The sequence below is a fragment of the Amblyomma mixtum genome, chromosome 2, assembly GCF_055824585.1.
Source record: "Amblyomma mixtum isolate Tamu chromosome 2, ASM5582458v1, whole genome shotgun sequence".
Lineage (NCBI taxonomy): Eukaryota > Metazoa > Arthropoda > Arachnida > Ixodida > Ixodidae > Amblyomma > Amblyomma mixtum.
In genome coordinates, this window is record NC_143013.1 from 149,796,354 (window position 1) to 149,815,353 (window position 19,000).

Here is a 19,000-nt window from a genome sequence, read left to right on the forward strand (position 1 = left end):
CGCCTGTCCTCATCCGAGGCGGAAACCCTACTCATAGGAAAGAAACCCGCCACACTTACTTGCAGCTGGTGCTGAGTTGGTATTGCAGCGTGAATACAAGTTGAAAATTGCCGCCGCGGTGGCTCAGTGGCTATGGTGCTCGGCTGCTGGCCCGAAAGACGTGGGTTCGATCCCGGCCGCGGCGGCTGAATTTCTTTGGAGGAGAAATTCGAGGCCCGTGTACTGTGCGATGTCAGTGCACGTTAAAGAACCCCAGGTGGTCGAAATTTCCGGAGCCCTCCACTACGGCGTCTCTCGTAGCCTCAGTCGCTTTGGGACGTTAAACCCCATAAACAAACAAACAAGTTGAAAATTACGACGCCTTTCGCGGAAAGCATGCCGGCATCACCACGGTGAAAGAAGCGTGAGGCTATCATCAATAAAATCAAATCACCGATCACTGAGCCATTGATGCAACTCGGTGCGATGGTTTTGTGGGCATGATATTCGGCTTCTGAGCAAGAGGAGGCAGAATCAAATAAAGGCCACGGATGCTGCATTCCGATGGAGGCCAAATGAAAATCATCCGCGTTCTCTGCGACGCCAGGGCAGATTAAAGAACGCAAGCTGACAGACATCAGTCGGCAGCCGTGTACTATATGGTGTATATTATAGTCCATACGCGGCTTGGGGCAATTAAGAGCACATTATATGTCAAATAGTTACCGCCTAATGCGACTGATTTCTTCCCACAAATTCTTAACCGTAACGGTAATCGTATCCACAACGATTTGATCATTACCAGACAGCACTTAATTTGCCACTTAAGCGTATGGGCTAGTGGTGGCTTTTTTTCCCCCGCCCTTCTACACTGGGAAACTTTTCCTTTCCTTTCAAGGCAGCTACGGTGATTTGGGTTTCCATGATGTCTTTGTCAATAGTAATCAAAGTATTCTTCAATACGTATGTGAGCGGCAGAAACTTTCGGTTACTTTCGGGTTTCAACTACTTCAGCGCACCTGGCAACTGGAGGTGAGATTATGCTTAAAACTGAATCATTCCTGGCCACTCGCGAAGAGCAGTAAGTCTGCGGCCGAGACCCAATTGCCTCAGTGAGCAAGATATAAAGCTGCTCTTTTTTCGACATCGGGGGTTCGAATCCTGCTCGTGTATGAGGTTTTTCTTCTTCTCTATACCGTTGTATGATGACGATGCAACACTCTAGTTGACTCCTCTCCGGCCGCTATGGTTGGAATTGGCCTTTAGGTCTCTCTTTGCTGGACAATGGTGTATATGCAACTTTCCTATCCCTGGCCTACGTTTCCCAGAGTAGCACAACAGACACTCCTTTCAGAACAGCGACATTTTTTCTTTCAAAACTTCACGGAATCCTTAGTGCAAGGGGGAAAATCTTGTTCCTTCAGCACAGCAAACATAATAACGCGTGTGCCTTAACGAATGTGGACCTTTGGTCATCCTTGCTGTACCATGACATTACACGTTCTAATCACCAGATTGACCTCAATATCTAACATTCTTACATGGTTCCAGTAATGATACATGGCGCTAAATAACTTAGCTCGCGTGACACGTCAAAATGTGTTTCTCATCACAGGTGTCACCTTGGACAAACACCAGTAGATGAAGTTTCCAGCTTCAAATACATAGGTGTAACAACAACTAACAATCTGTACAGGAATTCACATATGGAAAATATCTACTCGTCCGCCTTTCGTAAAGTACGTTTTTCACGAAATAAACTTTCCAACGTCCCTCGTCAAGTTAAACTACTCGCGCACAACTCACTAATCAGGCCTAAGCTCGAATACGCAAGCGTGGTCTGCGATCCTTCTACTAAAACCAATATTAAGAAACTTGAAAGAACCCAAAGAAAAGGCTTAAGATTTATTTATTTTAAATTTTCATCATTTTATGCTGCGTCTGAGCTAATGAAATCTAATTGTATTCAACCTCTTGAGGCAAGAAGAAAAGGTATTCGGCGAGAATTTCTTTCTTTGCTCATAAATAACAAATTGGTGCTTGATTCTTTACCCTAATTATCATTTTTAGCTAAACGCATCACACTTCCCCATCATCTCTGTTCACTTACCATACACTTTGTTACAACTGACACATTTATATTTTCCTTTTTCTCCCGTACCTTATGCGAGTGGATTTTACCGACATAATGATTGTTAGCGCAGAGTCATTCTGCAGGCTATATCTTTTTTAGCTCTTCTATTCACTTGTTGCCTTGGATCTGTAATATCTACAGATATATTTGTTCTGCTTGGATCTGTAACGCGATCTGGAGTATGAAATAAAGTAAATAAAACAAGATAATGTGGCGCCAGAGAGGGAATACATGTTCCGCAGTCATATCTCTAATGCCATCGCAATGTACTCGTAAGGGTAGGTAAATCGTTATGTGATGGTTCAAAAAAGATCCGAGTCCGTATCTGCAAAGTCCTACACACAGAGGACCCCAGGACGCTGAGGGACTCATTAACGCTGTCGCCTGATATACTTAAGGAGCAGATTAAGCGTCCCCTCAAGCTGTTTTTAATTCCTTTCCCTACCCTTTGTGTAATACCCGCAAAAATGAAGGTCCTTAACGTAACAAACTCATCTGACGTGATGTAAGCACCGGTGGCAACAGTTCACGGATTAGATCGCGATCTCTTCTCCTTGGTGGAGAAAACTAGGCGCCGCTCAAATTTTGTACGTGAACCCTACAACCACCGCCTACCAAAAACCACTAAATTTTTGCAGGCGCAACATTCCGAAAATCCGGTTAGAGCGTCCGAACAGCGCATCGGGGAATACACTTCTGCCATTCAGGAGAGGCCTAGGCCCCCAAACCTGGTCTTTTCGTGCATGCACATTTCCATCCATCTTTTTTAACTCCTCCCTTCTTGTCCACATCTTCCTCACCAGTTGTGTGTGAAAGCTATTCGACCATGTCGTTCGTTTCTAGAAGTCTCGAAATTTCTTTCTCTAAGCCTCGAGATTCCTATGCAACAACCAATTTGACTTTCGCCCAACCTCTCTGCACAAGACGTACTCATACCCCTGGCGAAAAACTTGTTCTGTAGCAAGAAGCGCATGGCCAGCACACATGATTTTCTCGGCCTGGACAATATTATCCACGACGATACCCTTTGCATCACGGCCACCAAGGGCTGTAGGTAACGCGTATGGCGGTACATCGAAGCCTTCTTGACTCAACGAACGGCACAGATCCAACTCGGCACTATATCATCATCTCGATTCTCCCTCTGCAGCCGAGGCGCTCCAAAATTGGCCGTTTTCTCCCCCTTTCTATTTAATGGAGCACTAGCACCACTGGCTAAACAACTTACCGACATACCTGACTTCCATGCGGCAAAATATGCAAACATCACCTCATGGACGCTTGAAGGCTCCACAGGAGAAGCGCAAGACACTTTGCTTTTAGCAGCTGATATGATGATCTAAAACCAGTAGAAAATGGGCCTTAAGTGCCACCCGCCAAAATCGGAACTGCTCATGATCAGATCACTTCCGCGGGATCCAAGAATACACCTCCAAATGTACGACCACATATCACTGGTCAATTGACTCAAGGTCTTTGGACTCTATATACAGGACACTTTGTACGCAGCCTTCACTCTACAGCTGCCAGACGAGAAACCAAACAAATCGCGGGCCATATCCGCATAGTGGCCGCACGCAACCTCTCCCACTCGGAGAAGAGAACCCTTAATACGACTGACGCGCTAACCATTTGTAGCTTGGCTTATCACCATCCTTATCACTTGCTCAACAAAAAGCCTCAAGACAAAGCTGATATGCTGATTAGAACGGCGCCCACCTCAGCACTCCGCCTACTACATTCCGTTGACACAAATTGCTTACTCACAACACGCACTTACAAAACAGTCTCGGAATTACTAGAAGCTCACCGAAGCGATCAGATACTTACTTCCACTAACCCGCACACAAACCGGCCAACAACTCCTTCTTCATCTACACCTGCCCCCACCTGCACGCAACTACAAAATCATTCCACCAGATATCCAGGGCCAACTGCGCATCAGACTGTACCTATAAATATGAACCATGAGCTACATAGGCAGAGGCGCCAGGCCCTAGCTCCAAACACTAGTCAGGTCCAACATCCTCTACGTGGACGCGGCTCAACATGCCCTACTTGGCTATTATACCGCTCTCGCCACCTACGCGAATGACACAATCGGGCCGCAGCCACTCTCCACACCAACAACCTTGCAGATGATGAGTGCGTGGCCATCGCCTTGGCACTCATACACGCTCCAGAAGATCGAAACGCAGCTGAAATCTGCACCAACTCCCAAGATGCGTACCGCCTCCGTCACTATAACCAATGCATGATCATACCAACCACCCGACGCATTCTCGCATCAGGACACACGCATACCCAAGAGATAACCCTGACGCGGATTCCTGGGCATGCCTCGATCGCCGGTAACCAGCAGATTCATAGGCTGGCTAGAGGATTATCCCCCCGGGCCCCGAAAGATCAGACACCCAAACTCGCCCAGGAAACCTCGCGGGCTCTATTCAAACACCACCAAATCACCATTCATTACAAAAATAGCCGCTTCACCCTCCCACTCCCTCAGCACACGCTATATGTGTGTGCTTTGTCGTTTGTTTCCTTCTGCCCTAGTCCACTGTACGCTGTTCAATCCTGTCATTTGATTTAAAATGCAGTGCCGTCTGGCAGCAAGTGCAAACTGCTCAATCTCACCTTACCTCCTTCATCGCCACCACCATAATGCCGCGAATCTTTGTAGCGTTTATTTGTTCATGCTTCAAATCTGCCGACAAGCCGCTTTATCGCTTCGCGTGTGACGCAAGACGCACCTGGATTTGTCTAGATTGATCACATCCAGGCGGAGCCGGTTCTACTTTGCGCCAGAATGTTCTAGTAACTTTCCAAGTTTTATCTCAAATGTTCGCTATCAGCTTTAAAAAGAGCACGGCCAACAGCGGCGGTCATTCTGTTCGATGACCTCCGAGCACGCTTGTTGCTACGCCGCCTTGTAATTCAGTTCTTTGCGGGCGCAAGTCAGCCCAAATAAAGAGTTCTGTTTCGAAGACATCCTCGTTGTTTCCTGTTCGCCGGACTGCAGTCACCACTACGTGACTGCAGTCCGTGACTACTTTACCCTCCCACATTGGTCAGCACGTGGGGCGGCCAAGACCACCCTCATGCACTACCCGTGGGAATGCCCCTAGCGTATGGCTGTTCCTCCCATACCCAACCCTTCGCCCTCCGCATGGGAGGCCACTCTGCGAGCTGCTCAAACAGCTGGCCAAACGTGGATAGTGGGCAGAGCTCTCAACGAAGCCGAGGCCCGTGGGCTCTTGGACAAATAGGAGACCACCCTTGAGGACGTTTTCTTTCCTTTTTTTAAAAGAATTAAGTAGTTCCTCTTCCACCTCTGTTAGTCGTTGATTTTTCTAAAATCCATGGAGAGTTTAGGCACTCGTTGTAAAGATGCAAAGAAACCAATAGACTGAAAGAGAAGGAACTTGGGCGATGGGTCGGATGAATGCCCCCTTTAAACGCTTCCTTTTCAGCACCCAGGCGTGAGATATGAAAGAGCCTCTTTCTTCAGAATCCTCTGATGGAACGCATGTTAACATGAATCTTTGCAATTAAGATATATTTTCGCAAACCAGTCTCGACATTTTGCAGAAGTTATTTGGGCACCTATTTTTGAGGGCTGTCCGTGATGCACGAAGAACTGGTATTCTGGGTTCTCGAGAGAATTAATTCCTTTGCAGCACACCAATGCCATGGCCACCAACACTGTAGAGTATGCGGCCCCTACCCTGACCATACACACATGCACAGACCAACTCCGTGCACCAAAACTCTTGCCTCTTCAAGCCCCTCAACTTGTTCCTATTCTTGGGAGATCTGGGCCACAATTGGTGCTGCATTCAGCCAAACACTGCGGCAGTATTTGGGGACCCACATCACCCACGCATTTGGTGACAACCACACCAAGCCAAGCAGCAGCCGCAACCAGTCCTCTTAATCAGAGACCAGGACTCGCGAAGCCAATAAAGTTTATTCTCTCTAGATTCGTGTCTTGTTCTTTCGCCGCCGTCCAATCTTATTTTGCTATCATTTTTTTGCGGGCTACTGATCCTTCGCTGGCCCAGAAAAAAATGAACTGTGGAACCAACTCTGTACAAGCGTCCGTTACTGTGAGGATAACTATTTTGCGTTTGTTTCAAGATGACCCAAAAGGAAGTACGTAGTAAATCATCTCGGTAAAAAGAGGCGCATATGCTCCTTGAATGTGGCCTTCCCAGTGGCCCAGAACTGCATGAGTGTTTATATTTGTAGATATTACTTTATGCAAACAGTCACAGTGTCGCAATAAAAAGAAAATCAATTATGGTGCGATGGCAAGGCCTTATCTGAGGGATTGCTGCCGTCAGTATACATTGTGAAACATTTCCCATCACCTGGTCTATTCGGCATGTGGGCAACTTTATCACCAGCGCTTTTGAAATAGACAGGTCAGGGAACGAACCACTGAGAGACACTTACTAATAGTAAGAAAATTAAATTTGGGTGCAAATACAAGCGCCAAAAGTTTAGTCTTTAGGTGCAGGGGACTCCAGCTGGAAACTCCAAGAACGAAAGGAAGGCCAGAATAACACGGACAATAAATGGCAAAGAGGCAAAGCAGAAAGAAGAGTTTGAATTTAAAATAATGGAATAACAGTTTGGATAACATCGATGTAGACAGAAGTGGTAGAGGGAGCGACGCGCAGGACTTGTGTGTACAGTGTTTGCCCCTTCCCGACTTGTGTAAAGTCATTTGTGTTAACAATCGACTTCCAGAAGAGGCGTCTTCAGTCCTTTGAGTGTGCCCACCTATACACTAAGCAAAGGGTATACCCAGATGAGCATAACAACAATTGTCCTCTAGAGGATTCTCTTATCGTCAATAACTTTCTTCGGTAAATGGGGGCTAAATATTTTTTCCCTTCTTCGCGAGTTTTTTCCGGGTGCAATATGGACAATTTTTTGCTTCCTTCACGGATTGTTTACACAGTGCTGACAAAATGTTCATTTTGCCCGCTAGGAGGTTTTAAGCGAAGCTGCTCGGAACTATTTAGTCTTTAATGAACAAACTACAGCAGTTTATTTCTAATGCGAAAGCGTTCTATGGCTCTGTCGCGTCGCGAAAAAGTTCTTCGAAAACATAGCGCGAAAAAGGACACGGACGACACAGATGCGGACAGGACTGCCGCTAACTTGCAACTTCATTTTCGAAATGCCACCACGTCTAATATATACGAGCCGATCGTCACCATCAAGAGAAGAGCATGCGAAAAAAAAGAGCTCAATCAAGATGACAGCGTGTCAAAAATGAGCAAAAAATTGCAATAAAATAAGAAAAAAAAAGAAAAACACGGTACCGGGGGAACACACGAGCAGAAAAGAGACATCTCGTGCTGAAACTTACTTACTGCAAAAATGCTCTTTTCAAGCTTGTCAAGGTTAAGAGCCAAACAAATACTCTGCTCTTCGCTTGATGGTGTCGATCGGCTCCTATATATTAGACGTGGTGGCATTTCTAAAATCAAGTTTAAAGTTCGCGCCTTTTTTGCGTTATGTTTTCGAAGAACTGTTACCAACATGCCCAGACCAAGCTACTGTTACACGAAAAAGTGTCCGCAATTTTGTCCGCACCAGTACGTCGTTCCCTGAAAATAAATGCTTGAAAGTGTGGCTTTGACAAGTAGTGTGGGATAAAATGTGTCCGTGGGAAATATTTGGTTGATGGGGTATATTTATTTAAATAATTAAACGCGAGAAAACGCGAAAAAGCACACTTAGACCTCAAGATAGCGATGAACGTCGATATAGCACATGGACTTCAGAACAGCCACGGACGTCGATATAGTATGCGGACGTTTTGCTGTCACACTGCTCAAATGCGGGTCGCCGCCATGATTTCAAAACAAAACTAAAAAAGAAAAAAAGAAACACAAAACAATATAAGCAAACAAAAGAGTACAAATCAAAAAGAAACAAACTACAAAAAAAACGAAGAAAAATAGAGGCAGAAGAGAAAAAGAGGACAGGGAAGGGCTCACGCATTTCGGCTCTTTAGCAGAAAACTGCAACCCTATAATTTCTTCTTACTCGGGAGGGCACATTTTGGCCCCTGCTTTCGTTTGAGTTCTTGTGAAATTTCTGCACTATGGATGCCTTTGATGACGGAGCGAAGTTTTTGGAAAAGTGTTATTACACACCTCATGATGTAAGGCACAGAAACTACGGTGTACACTGCTGTAACTCATCATCTGCAACGCTTGGGAGAATGGGGGAAGAAGTGAGAGTTCCCCGGCGCTATAACTGTGTCGTTACGAGTCTGCGGAACACCATTTCGCATGGGGGCAGCAGTTATAGGATAGGAGAGAGGGCAGGTCTGTTGAAAGAAGGCGACCATGCAAGGAAAAGAGAGGCGATCGAGTCCGCCTAACGCATGATCGTTGTTAAGGACGAGGTAGCAGCATCCCACCGCTGCCACCAGTTTGTTACAGACGAGGTAGCATGGTCGTGTGCCGGAGAGAGAATGAGGGACGTCTGAGACGAGGCTGCTAGAAAAAGACAATGAGAGAGGACTTTATACAGGAATTTAAATATTTACAAGTGAGCTGCAGGAACGCTGCATCACGACAGCTCATCAGGAGATCATTCGATGACAAAGAGCTCTTCGGCCGTGCCGCTGCTGGGGTTTTTAAAGAGTTCCCTTCCCTAGTGTCCCTAGATGGGGGCCGGGCCTGCAGGGGAAGGAAGTTCTCACTGGCATCAATCAGACACACACGCACTCACCCACTCCCGAGAGATCACACCGCCGTCACGCGCTGGGAGAGGGGGGAATGTCCATGAGCGGCGTTCCTGCGCATTACGAACGCGCGTTCACACTCGGTGTAGGGGAAACGCTCGCTCAACCGGGCAGACGGACGCGGCTTCCGTGGCAATCCAGGCGCTCACCCAACACGCGTCTCGGGGTTTGTCGGCGCTTCGCTGCTGCCATGTCGTTGTCTTCCCCACGACGAAGGCGAGACGTAAAATCGTGTAGTGCTGTCATATGAGGATAAAAAGCCAGGGTGGAATGTCACCTGCTGTATTAGACAGCTTCACTCAGGGAGGTAGGTCAGCACAGGACATGGAGCAGTTCAGCCAAGCCGCAGTCAGGGCGACGCGGTGACGAAAAGACGTGGCACAATTTGCAAGAATATATATAGATACAGAGAGGTGGGAAAGGCAGGGATGTTAACTAGAAGGGTTTCCGATTGGCTACCATCGGAAAGGGAAAGGGAATGAGGGGATTAAAGAGGGAAGAGGGAAAGAACGGGAAACACAGTCACAATCTGTCAATCAAGGTAGTCTCTTAAAAAAACAAAACAGTGCCTTGTAAGCCTTGATGGCAGTCGACTGTGGTGGCCACGAACCGAGGATCTTGGCCTGTGTGAAAGGGCGAGGATCAAGGCGATCCAGAGCACAACGCAGCTCACGTCTTTCCTTCACGAAGACAGGGCACTCACACAAGAGATGACTGATTGTCTCTTCACAGACACAGTTTACACAATAAGGGTTGTCGGCCTTCGCGATCCGGAAAGCATACTGATTTGTGAAGGCAACGCCGAGCCATAGACGGCACAGTTATACAAGAAGGTTATCCATTAAGGCGTAGCGGCAGCGGCAGGAACATCACGCATCCGAAGTGGCAGACCAGTGGGCATCCGTCTGCAAACACTCTCGCCTCCAGCACGTCCGGCAGGCAACTCCCCATCCTGGAGCTAAAAATCACTATGCTAACCCTGAACCCATCAACCACCATGAGCAGCGACCGTCGTGACTGTTTGAGGTGGTCCGGTAATCCTTAAAACGGGCACCTTACTGAGAGTGTGCTATGCAAGGCGGAAGGGGGGGGGGGGGGTGTTCTTCTCTGGACCAACCTGCACCGCATTACGAGCGATGCAGGTTGTGCCGTAGCGCGCGCGAGCCTAAAATACGCAGAGACGCAGCAAGGAAGCTCACTGCCTCGCAGTTGGGTAGCGGCGCGGGGATAGGGAGACGGGCAGCAGAAGGAGCCACTGCGAGCAGGGCCGCACTCAATGTCCAAGGAGGGTCGCTCGCGGAAACAACTCCGCGGAACTGAAGTGGCACGGCTGACGATGGTTCCGTGCCACAAGAGCGGGCGTCAAGGCTGGCGCGAGGTGGGAAGGAGGCCAGGGTAGCTGGAGCCGCCGTTCTCCCTTCGGCAGGAGCACGACAGGCCCGTTCGGAGAAGCGCCGGCCGCCATGGTAGGAATCCCATGATGGTTCGAACGAAACTCCATCTTCCACCACTGCTCTTGAAAACACGCTTCCGAACGGCTTAAACTATCGTTGAATAAAAAAATGTTTGCTTACGTTTTAAGCAAATAGCGCTGCTCATGCATGCCCGTGCAGCGACGTTACCGTCAGCTTTGGTAACAATATCCATAAAGTGATTTGTATGTAACCTATCAAAACTGGTCCTTCACGCCATATGCTGCGCTTCGTATAAATACGCGCATAGGCGCCGACAGCGAGGGGGGGGGGGGGGGGGGGGGGGCTGGAGGGCTGAAGCACATCACCTCCTCCGAAATAAATTTTTCCCGATTCCGAAGGGGGCCTAGCCACCCCCGCCCCCCCTCCTCGAAGACTGAGGGTTGGGGTCAGGGGGCAGCATATGTTCTGATGCGGATTGGTACATTCACACGGGCGCGGTGGGGTCGCGAGGGCGTTGTCGCCAATTCCAGCCGCATGCTTCACGACAGGAACGGCGAAGTGCAGTGGAGCGAAAGAAAAAGTGCGCAGCAAAGTAAAATAAACAAACTCAATACGTGAGCCTTTTTATACCAGTACTCTTTTTTATACCAGTACAGTGATGACTAACACAAAGTACACCCGAGTCACTGCCACACAAACTTTTTTATGCCATCATGCTACGTACGTGAAATGACTGGGACCACCATCCTGTAGACAATACGTAGATAAGCGATCTTGATTTCTTTCATGGGAGTCACTGTCTACATCATTGTTTCGTGATTTGTTTTAGTTCTCTTCACAAGTAGAGCATTTTATTCTTATTTTTTGCCATGATGCGTTTTGCTCATGTTTGTATGGTGCCCAGGCTTATTGATCAAAAATTTGTACTACTTCTATGACGCTATGATCAGCTTTGGTCAAGTTTGTTCCGTGTGCTAGTTCACTGCTCGTAAATTTTGTATCGTACTACATTTGTTCGCTAAAATTCCCGCTGTTTTTTATTATGATTTATGTATGCGCAAGCTCCTCTTTAATGCTTCGGCAAGTGCGGGTATAGAAAATAAACTAAAATCTGAAGTTGGCCAAAACAGCACAGCACGTGAGCGCGGCGCCGCACTACTTCGCCGTTATTAATTTCGGGTGCTTAGAAAAAAAATTGGGGCAGAACCAATCGCACATCTCTTCTTTCCAGTCAGCAGACAATAATATAAAAAACTGAAATATATTTAAGTGATCGAGCAGCCACGTTTTCTTCGATGTTAAGTGAAATCACCCTATGCATTTCTCCAGCGTAACTAGCTACCAGGCGCCATCTTTAATATGTTAGGCATTATCAGCTATGCCATATCGTCCACACTACCTAAAACACCTTATTCGGGTACCTAGAACCGGGAATCATATTTGATGTCAATCCGAGTTACGATGCTACTGTTCTCACTTTTAAAATCTGAAAAAAAGGTAAATTTTGGTGCCCTCCCGTAAGACGCACTGCATAATACTCAAACGCGTTGGGGAGCTCATGTGTCATCAAAATTGGCGCACATTTTTGTTAAGCCGACGCGGCGCGAAGGATGCGCGCACACGCCGCAGCACACACTGTCCCAGAATCTTCGAGTAGTCTCCGCTCTTAACACGTTGAGAGTGTGTAATCTTGCGCGCACTTGTCTTCGCGCTCTACTCCGCTGACTCACCTGCGTAGAAGCTCCTAGAAGGCGCCAGAGGTTTCCGCGGCACCTGAGCAATGAAGACGTGCGTCTCCACGGGAGGTAGAGAGGACACTTGCGCTGTAAAAGCTGCGTGTATGTGCGCGCCTGCTTTGGCACGTTGTAATAGATAGACGCGGCGCGCCCTTGGGCAGCTAGCCAATACTGCAGTGAGTCATCACGTTGTACCGCTAGGCTCCCGCGGTCAACCCGCTGTTCGGCAAGTCCACAGACCTGTGAGGGAGCGGCGCACGTCTATTGGACAGCCACAACGTGGCTCTGCAGTCGTCGGTCTGCGATAGCGCCCGATGACAAATTTGGTGTGTGTTTGTTCTGGCTCTCCCGTACATCGTCAATTGTTGCTAGATCTCTGCTTGCAGTAGATCTTCTTTAGTTCCATGTTCTGCTTTGCTTTTGAGAACAATGTGCATTAGTGTGAATTCCTCTGTATCATCCCTTGCTGTATAAAATTTGTTTTGCTTGTTCACTGAGCCAACCTTATCTCTGGCTTGAACCGGCGAAAGCAAGGCACTAAACAGCCATCCCCCTCTGTAAGTACAGGTAGCTGGGTTCCGGCTGCGCGTGTCACTTAAGTTGAGGGCACCTCCTATGAGACCGAAACAGCTACACATACTCTAAGGGTGTCCGGGATTGGGCGCACCAATGATTGGCGCATCGTTAATGCATATAATTACATCGTATAAAAATAGCACAATATTAAAACTTCCGCCCATTCTACGGCTAAATGTATACTGAAGCCAAAGCTTCACTACGCCATGCATCAGCCGAGGTCAATCTGTTCTCACGCTTGACGTTGAAAAAGGTGTTGGGACCTTGACTTGAATAATTAGTCTCCACTATTCCATGGTGCTTACCCAAATGTATACTGCGCCTTACTTTCCCCAAAACCTAACTTTAAAAAGACGAAAAAAGGTGATTGAAAAGGTGGTGTTAGTGGGGCTCTCGCGGATTCATTAAAGGCGAAGCTTGAGCGTTCCCCCTAATTCAAATCACCAAACCATGCATACTTATGCCTAAAAAAAACTTTCTCCCATATCACTAGTTTCAAGACATACACTTAGATCGGTACTTCCGTACAGACCGCGGCACTTAGCATAAGTAAGTCATCGGTGTTTTTTTTTTCTTTCGCTTGCTTTCGGCGAACAATTCCTTGGTCGCCTTATCTTCTTGGTATTGCATTTTCAGGAACCCGTGAAAAACTGTAAACGATGGACAGATATCAAGAAAGTCAAGCCTCCCAAAGAGAATGACGAAAAGACACCCAGTTCACTCGGCGCGGGATATTCAACCAGCTCCTCTCAACATGTAGAGGTTTGCCTTTACTTGCCTTTATCGTTACTTCTCTCTTTCCTCTTTAATTCCCCTTATTCCCTTCCCCTGTGCAGGGTAGCCAACCGGAATCCTTCTGGTTAACATCCCTGCCTTTCCCTCTCTCTCTCTCTCTCTCTCTCTCTCTCTCTCTCTCTCTCTCTTTTGCCTTCGCGGCCTAGGCTCGACATCTGCCGCTCTAACCACTGCCTCCGCACGCACGAAAACTGTTCGTGAGGATGCAGCACCTATTGCTAAAGCGCAACAGGGGCGACGCTACCAACGAACTCGGAAGAAGGCGTACGAATGGATTGTTTATGGTACGTCAGCGGACAAGTTATCCTGAGAGACTTGCCGCGCTGCTTGTGCTAAGAGCACTTTTCTGCCAAATATTTCCAGGGATAAGGACTCTCATTTGACTTTTGTGACGAGTGGTATTTCGAACTGGAGGTAAGCTCCTATAGGAATTAAGAGCCATAAAGCCTCCAATACGCATCCTGCGGCCTAGGGCGGAGCCGCAGCTGTAAAGGCGGGGCTGAACGTAGCCGCTGTTTATGTAATTGGGAAGCAAAAGGAAATGAATGAACCAAGGAAAGTATTGATAGCAATGTGTCCAAGTGGAAGCGAACCTGAACCCGAAATCGGAATCGAACCCGTATTTTTGCTCGGAACCGGAACCGAACCAAACCCAAATTATTTTGGCCATCTTGGAACTGTACCCGAACTGATACAATACAAAGGAACCGTTCCGAACCGGTTCGGGACTTGACTCACCACTTTTTTTTTTCGAACATGGCATACTTTCAGATAAAATGACATGTTGCAGCGCGTAGATTTACCCACCCAAAACCTGTCGGCGCTAGGCAGTGTGAAAATGGCATCCAGTCAATGCGACAACAGAACTGACTGAAGGAAGTCTCGTGTCTAGGAACAAAGCTAATTGGCGCTTCTGCAATGTGCTTTCGGTAATTCTAAAGCATTCTGCGCCAGATTGATGTGAAAGCATCGGTGTAACAGTATCCCCCTTTTACAGTTTCAATCGAATTGTTGGCGGTGCTCTCACTCATAAAGCACCGCGTGAGAATGGCTTTCCTTTGTGTCGTGTACTATAAATATGCGAAATATAGGTGCAATGACCCAACACAACATTTGCTTTCGGAGGCATTCCTTGCGTCAGACCGCATACACTCAATAAGAGCCCTCACGATGGCTTAGCGGCTGTGGTGCTCGGCTTCTGATGTCAAGGAAATGGGTTCGATATTGGTGGCGCCGCCGCATTTCGATGGCAGCGAAATGCAAAAACGCGCGTCTGCTGTGCGACTTGAGCGCACATTGAATAACCCCAGCTAGTCTACGCTATTGTGGAGTCCTCCACTACAGCGTTCTTGATAGACTCCGCGTAGCTTTGACACGTTTAAACTCGGATATTAATAATGTTATTACAAAATAAAGGAAGTATAAATTGGTTTTTTTTTTTCAAGAATCCGAACATTCTTTGTTGCATGCGACGGAAATAAGCAAGGAAATGGTGGCTTAGAGCAGCGGAAGAGATACTTAGAAAAAAAATAGCTATTACACAAAGGAGCAATGCGGAAATACATGCGCTCGCTGGCATGCGATAATGATTACGCCGAGATGCTACTTCAGTGAAATGTTACTGCGATGAAATGATTTTGTGTTATGCTGATGCGCTGAAAATATTCTGCTTATCACAAAAAAAAACTTCAGAGATCACTGTGGCAACCCGCACTGGGGCAATGCGAAAGCATTGGTGCCTGTTGCACATTTGTCGCCCCTCTTTGCTTCACTTGGTACTCTCTGCCTCTCTTGCTTCACTCCGGACTGTTATCATTTTCTTTTTCACTTTGACATCAATTAACGCTTTTTTAACGTGATTTGCTCATTTTTAGCGCCTTTCTCTTTTGCTGTATACTTTTTTGACATCTGAAGTTGTGCAGACGTCCTCCCACTATATCGACGTCTATGTCTATTTTGACGACTATTTGACTTTTTGCCTCTAATTACTTCACACTAACCATAGCTTTTTGTTCGATTAATTGACGTTAATCAATTAATCATCCTTTAATCTATTTCAAACCCTCATGGGACTTGGTGAGGTATTTTCCCACGATTTAGGCGTCCAAGACTCTTTTGACGTCCGCCCACTGCATGGACGTCCGTGGCTATTTCGACGGCTAATTGAGTTTTCTGCCTCTAAATAATTAATCGATTACTCCACATCAGCCAAATTTAGCGAGCAGCGACATTTTGTCGTCCTCTATCTCATACGATCATTAACGCCTAACTCTTTATCGGACGACGCAAGGCCTGCGGACATGCTTTGCATTCACTTTCATCTGCTACGGAACCGCGAACGTAGCCAAGTAATGCCTTCGCATTAAAAATGCCACTCGCTAGCGGGCAGGTTCATCCCGCTGTTGAGTGTCTGGTGGATCTTCAATTCTCTGACCGGCGGCTTATGTCTACCTCTCGCTGCCGCACATAACGGAGGTCAGGAGTCACCGAAACCAGGGAGCCTAGGGGATGTATATTTAAAAAATAAATTGCGGTGTCCATCTATGGCAGCTTAATAGCGTAATTATTTTTCAAGATAATACATTAGCACAGCAACCCGTGGGATCCGAACCCACGACCTCCGAATTTCGAGTCCCGTGTTCTACCAACAGAGCTACGGCGGCAGCTGTCCAATCTTCTACTTTTGTTGGTATTTCATCATCATCATCAGCCTGACAACTCACACTGCAGGGCAAAGGTATCTCCCATGTCTATACCACTAACCCTCTCCTTTGCCAGTTCCGGCCACCGTATCCCGGCCAACTTCTTAACCTCATCCACCCACCTAACTTTCTGCCACCCCCTGCTACGTTTGCCTTCTCTGGAAATACACGCCGTTACCCTCAAGGACCACCGGTTATCTTGCCTTCTCATTACATGCCCTGCCCAAACACATTTCTTCCTCTTGATTTCGACAAGCATATTAACCCGCGTTTGTTCCCTCACCCACTCCTCCTGCTTCCGATTTCTTAACGTTATATCTATCATTTTTCTTTCAATAGCTCGCGGCGTTGTCCTTGACTTACACTGCAAAAAAATTCCGTGAATGTTACGTACAAACTCTCCATAACAGAACAAACGCTTGCTCTGTTGCATCTGAAATGGAGGGTCCATCCGTAACACATTCGTGAAGGTGGCTGGCCGTATTATGCATTTTCTGAAACGTATTACTCGCCGTAACTGTTGGCCCCCAGACTAGGCACCACATGACGTCCCATTTCCGATCTCTGTGGTTTACTCTTGTTCAACAATGTCCACAAACTAGCATGGCGAAAATGAGATTAACCCCATGTGCAAAGGTGAAGATCCGAGGGGGGGTGATAATCAAATTAGACCCAAGTGACGCATAATGTTGTTTCAACGTTGAGGGATTGGTACAAAATGTGAGCAACATTAAATAACAAAGGACTTACTTTGCTATAACTTTAAAAGAAGAACGTTGACTTCATAAAAAATATTTTCACCATGTTGCTAACCACATGACAGGGTAACAATTAATAAATGCATTTAATAAATAATTTAGAAATGCAGCTTAATGAGGTCAAGAGATAAAAAAAAATTTAGACACAGACAATGGTTAGACAACTTCTCTAAATTGAAACTGGACACCAGCTGAAAATACATTACAAACATAATGAAAGTGCACAAGGTGAAAGCCGAATTTCCGTCTGCCATTTGATAAGGAAACGAACCACTGAGAAAGCCAAAAGCATGGGCAAACAAATTTGTGAATGCAGTGCAATGTAGCAGTCACATCTTTGTTACACAACCATCAATCAAAAACGCTAACTCCTTCACGGATAACAAAAGCACAGGCACAACAAAATATTGCTAATTGCAATGTTCAATTTATTAGGTACCTAAAGCCGGCCATTCATCCCTGGTCTTCCTGCGGATAAATGAAACGCTGCAAAAAAGCAGTGAGCAGCCATAATTGCTGTCGTGACAAGGAGGATGTGCACCGTCGGTGCTGCTCCCTCATCCTGACTAGGAAATAATAGCTGTTTTTTCTGGAATCTACTCTGGAAGCATGAATTTCCTATCCACCTTTATTTAGCTTGCACTGACACGACCCATCATGAACTCTGCAGCTTTGACAAACATGCGGGCCAGTCGACAGCCACAGAAGACTGTAGAACCCTGCTAACTTGCAAAAAACCAGTGCTCAGAAAGAAAAATTATAAAAAAAATGAGGAGTTCCTTATACGCACTATGTTTTATATGGTACTAAGAATGCGGCTAAGACATGGCATGAATATTGTTTTTTTCTGCTCAGTTACAAACTTTCTCGCCTGTGCTAACATATTACTGCAATGTAAATAATGAAACATGTCAGCATTGCACAACATGCTGTAAGAGCCTCTGACATCTGGAGATGTGTACCTCCCATGCAATTAGAGTGATTGGAGATGCTCCTCATTGATGGCATTTCAGTTGCTAGGTGTGGAAGGACCGGATATGAAGGTGAACAACTAGACACCCACTTTTTAAGCAACGTCACAATGAGCAATGTGCCTTGGCTTTTATTCCATCCAAAAACTTTAATGTTCCATGTTTACGTAACTGCTTGCATGTGCTCATTTTGGCTTGCTGAGAGGTTCTTTTCTTTGTTAAACTAGCTTTAACTCTGGCCTCAGTCCTCTGCACCTTCTTTTTTGCTAGTGTTCACCTTAAGTCATGTGCAAGCTCACGCAGATCTCTACTTTTCTACGTTTCCAACTGTCACGTCTTCTCTGCCTTCTTCATGTCCATCACTGCATCCGACGCCTTCAAGTATGCGGTGTATAATCACCTTAACTAATCTGCCTATTACACATGCATTTTTGTTAGCCACCCACTCCTCTATCTGGCGCTGATAGGCCCTGAGAGTAAATAAATGAATTGTAGTCTAAGCTAAGTCTCAGCAAGCATGCATTATGCTCAGTTTATTTTACCATGTTGACCAGTAAATAGTGGACAGAAAAAAGCTGCAAAGTGGAGCAGCTAGAAAGCAGCAGGCAAGGCATACGTAACCACTAACGACAATGGAACATGCCAAGTGTGAAGTAAATCAGTAATGTTCCTCGCATTTATCACAAGGTATACTCTCTGCTCAGTAAATTATTACCCCCTTAGACATTCTGCAAGGAGTGCATACAATGATGTGTCACCACAATACAATGAGAATCATTAACCCTGTGCCAATACAACAGCAAAGAAATTTATGCCCAATAAATGCATTGCTTACATGCAACCAAGAGGCAAGAATGGGCCAACCTGGCACATATATGGAAAATAAGCTCAAAATAATAAAGAATGACATTTGAGCAGCCGCTCATTCCCCCACCCCCTCCCACAAAAAATATGAAAAAGGGTCCTCTTCACACGGCACGTTTGAAAGATGCGGCTGTAATATTTGCGAAAGTTCAACTACGTGTGAAATTCAGATATAAATAACGCCAACGCATGCGGTTGGAAGCGAGGCGCCAGGGCGCGGGTAAACAGTGATCGTCTTCAGGTATCGACTGGTTCCACCTCCTGAGGGCCGCTGCTCGACGAATACCACTCAAGGCCA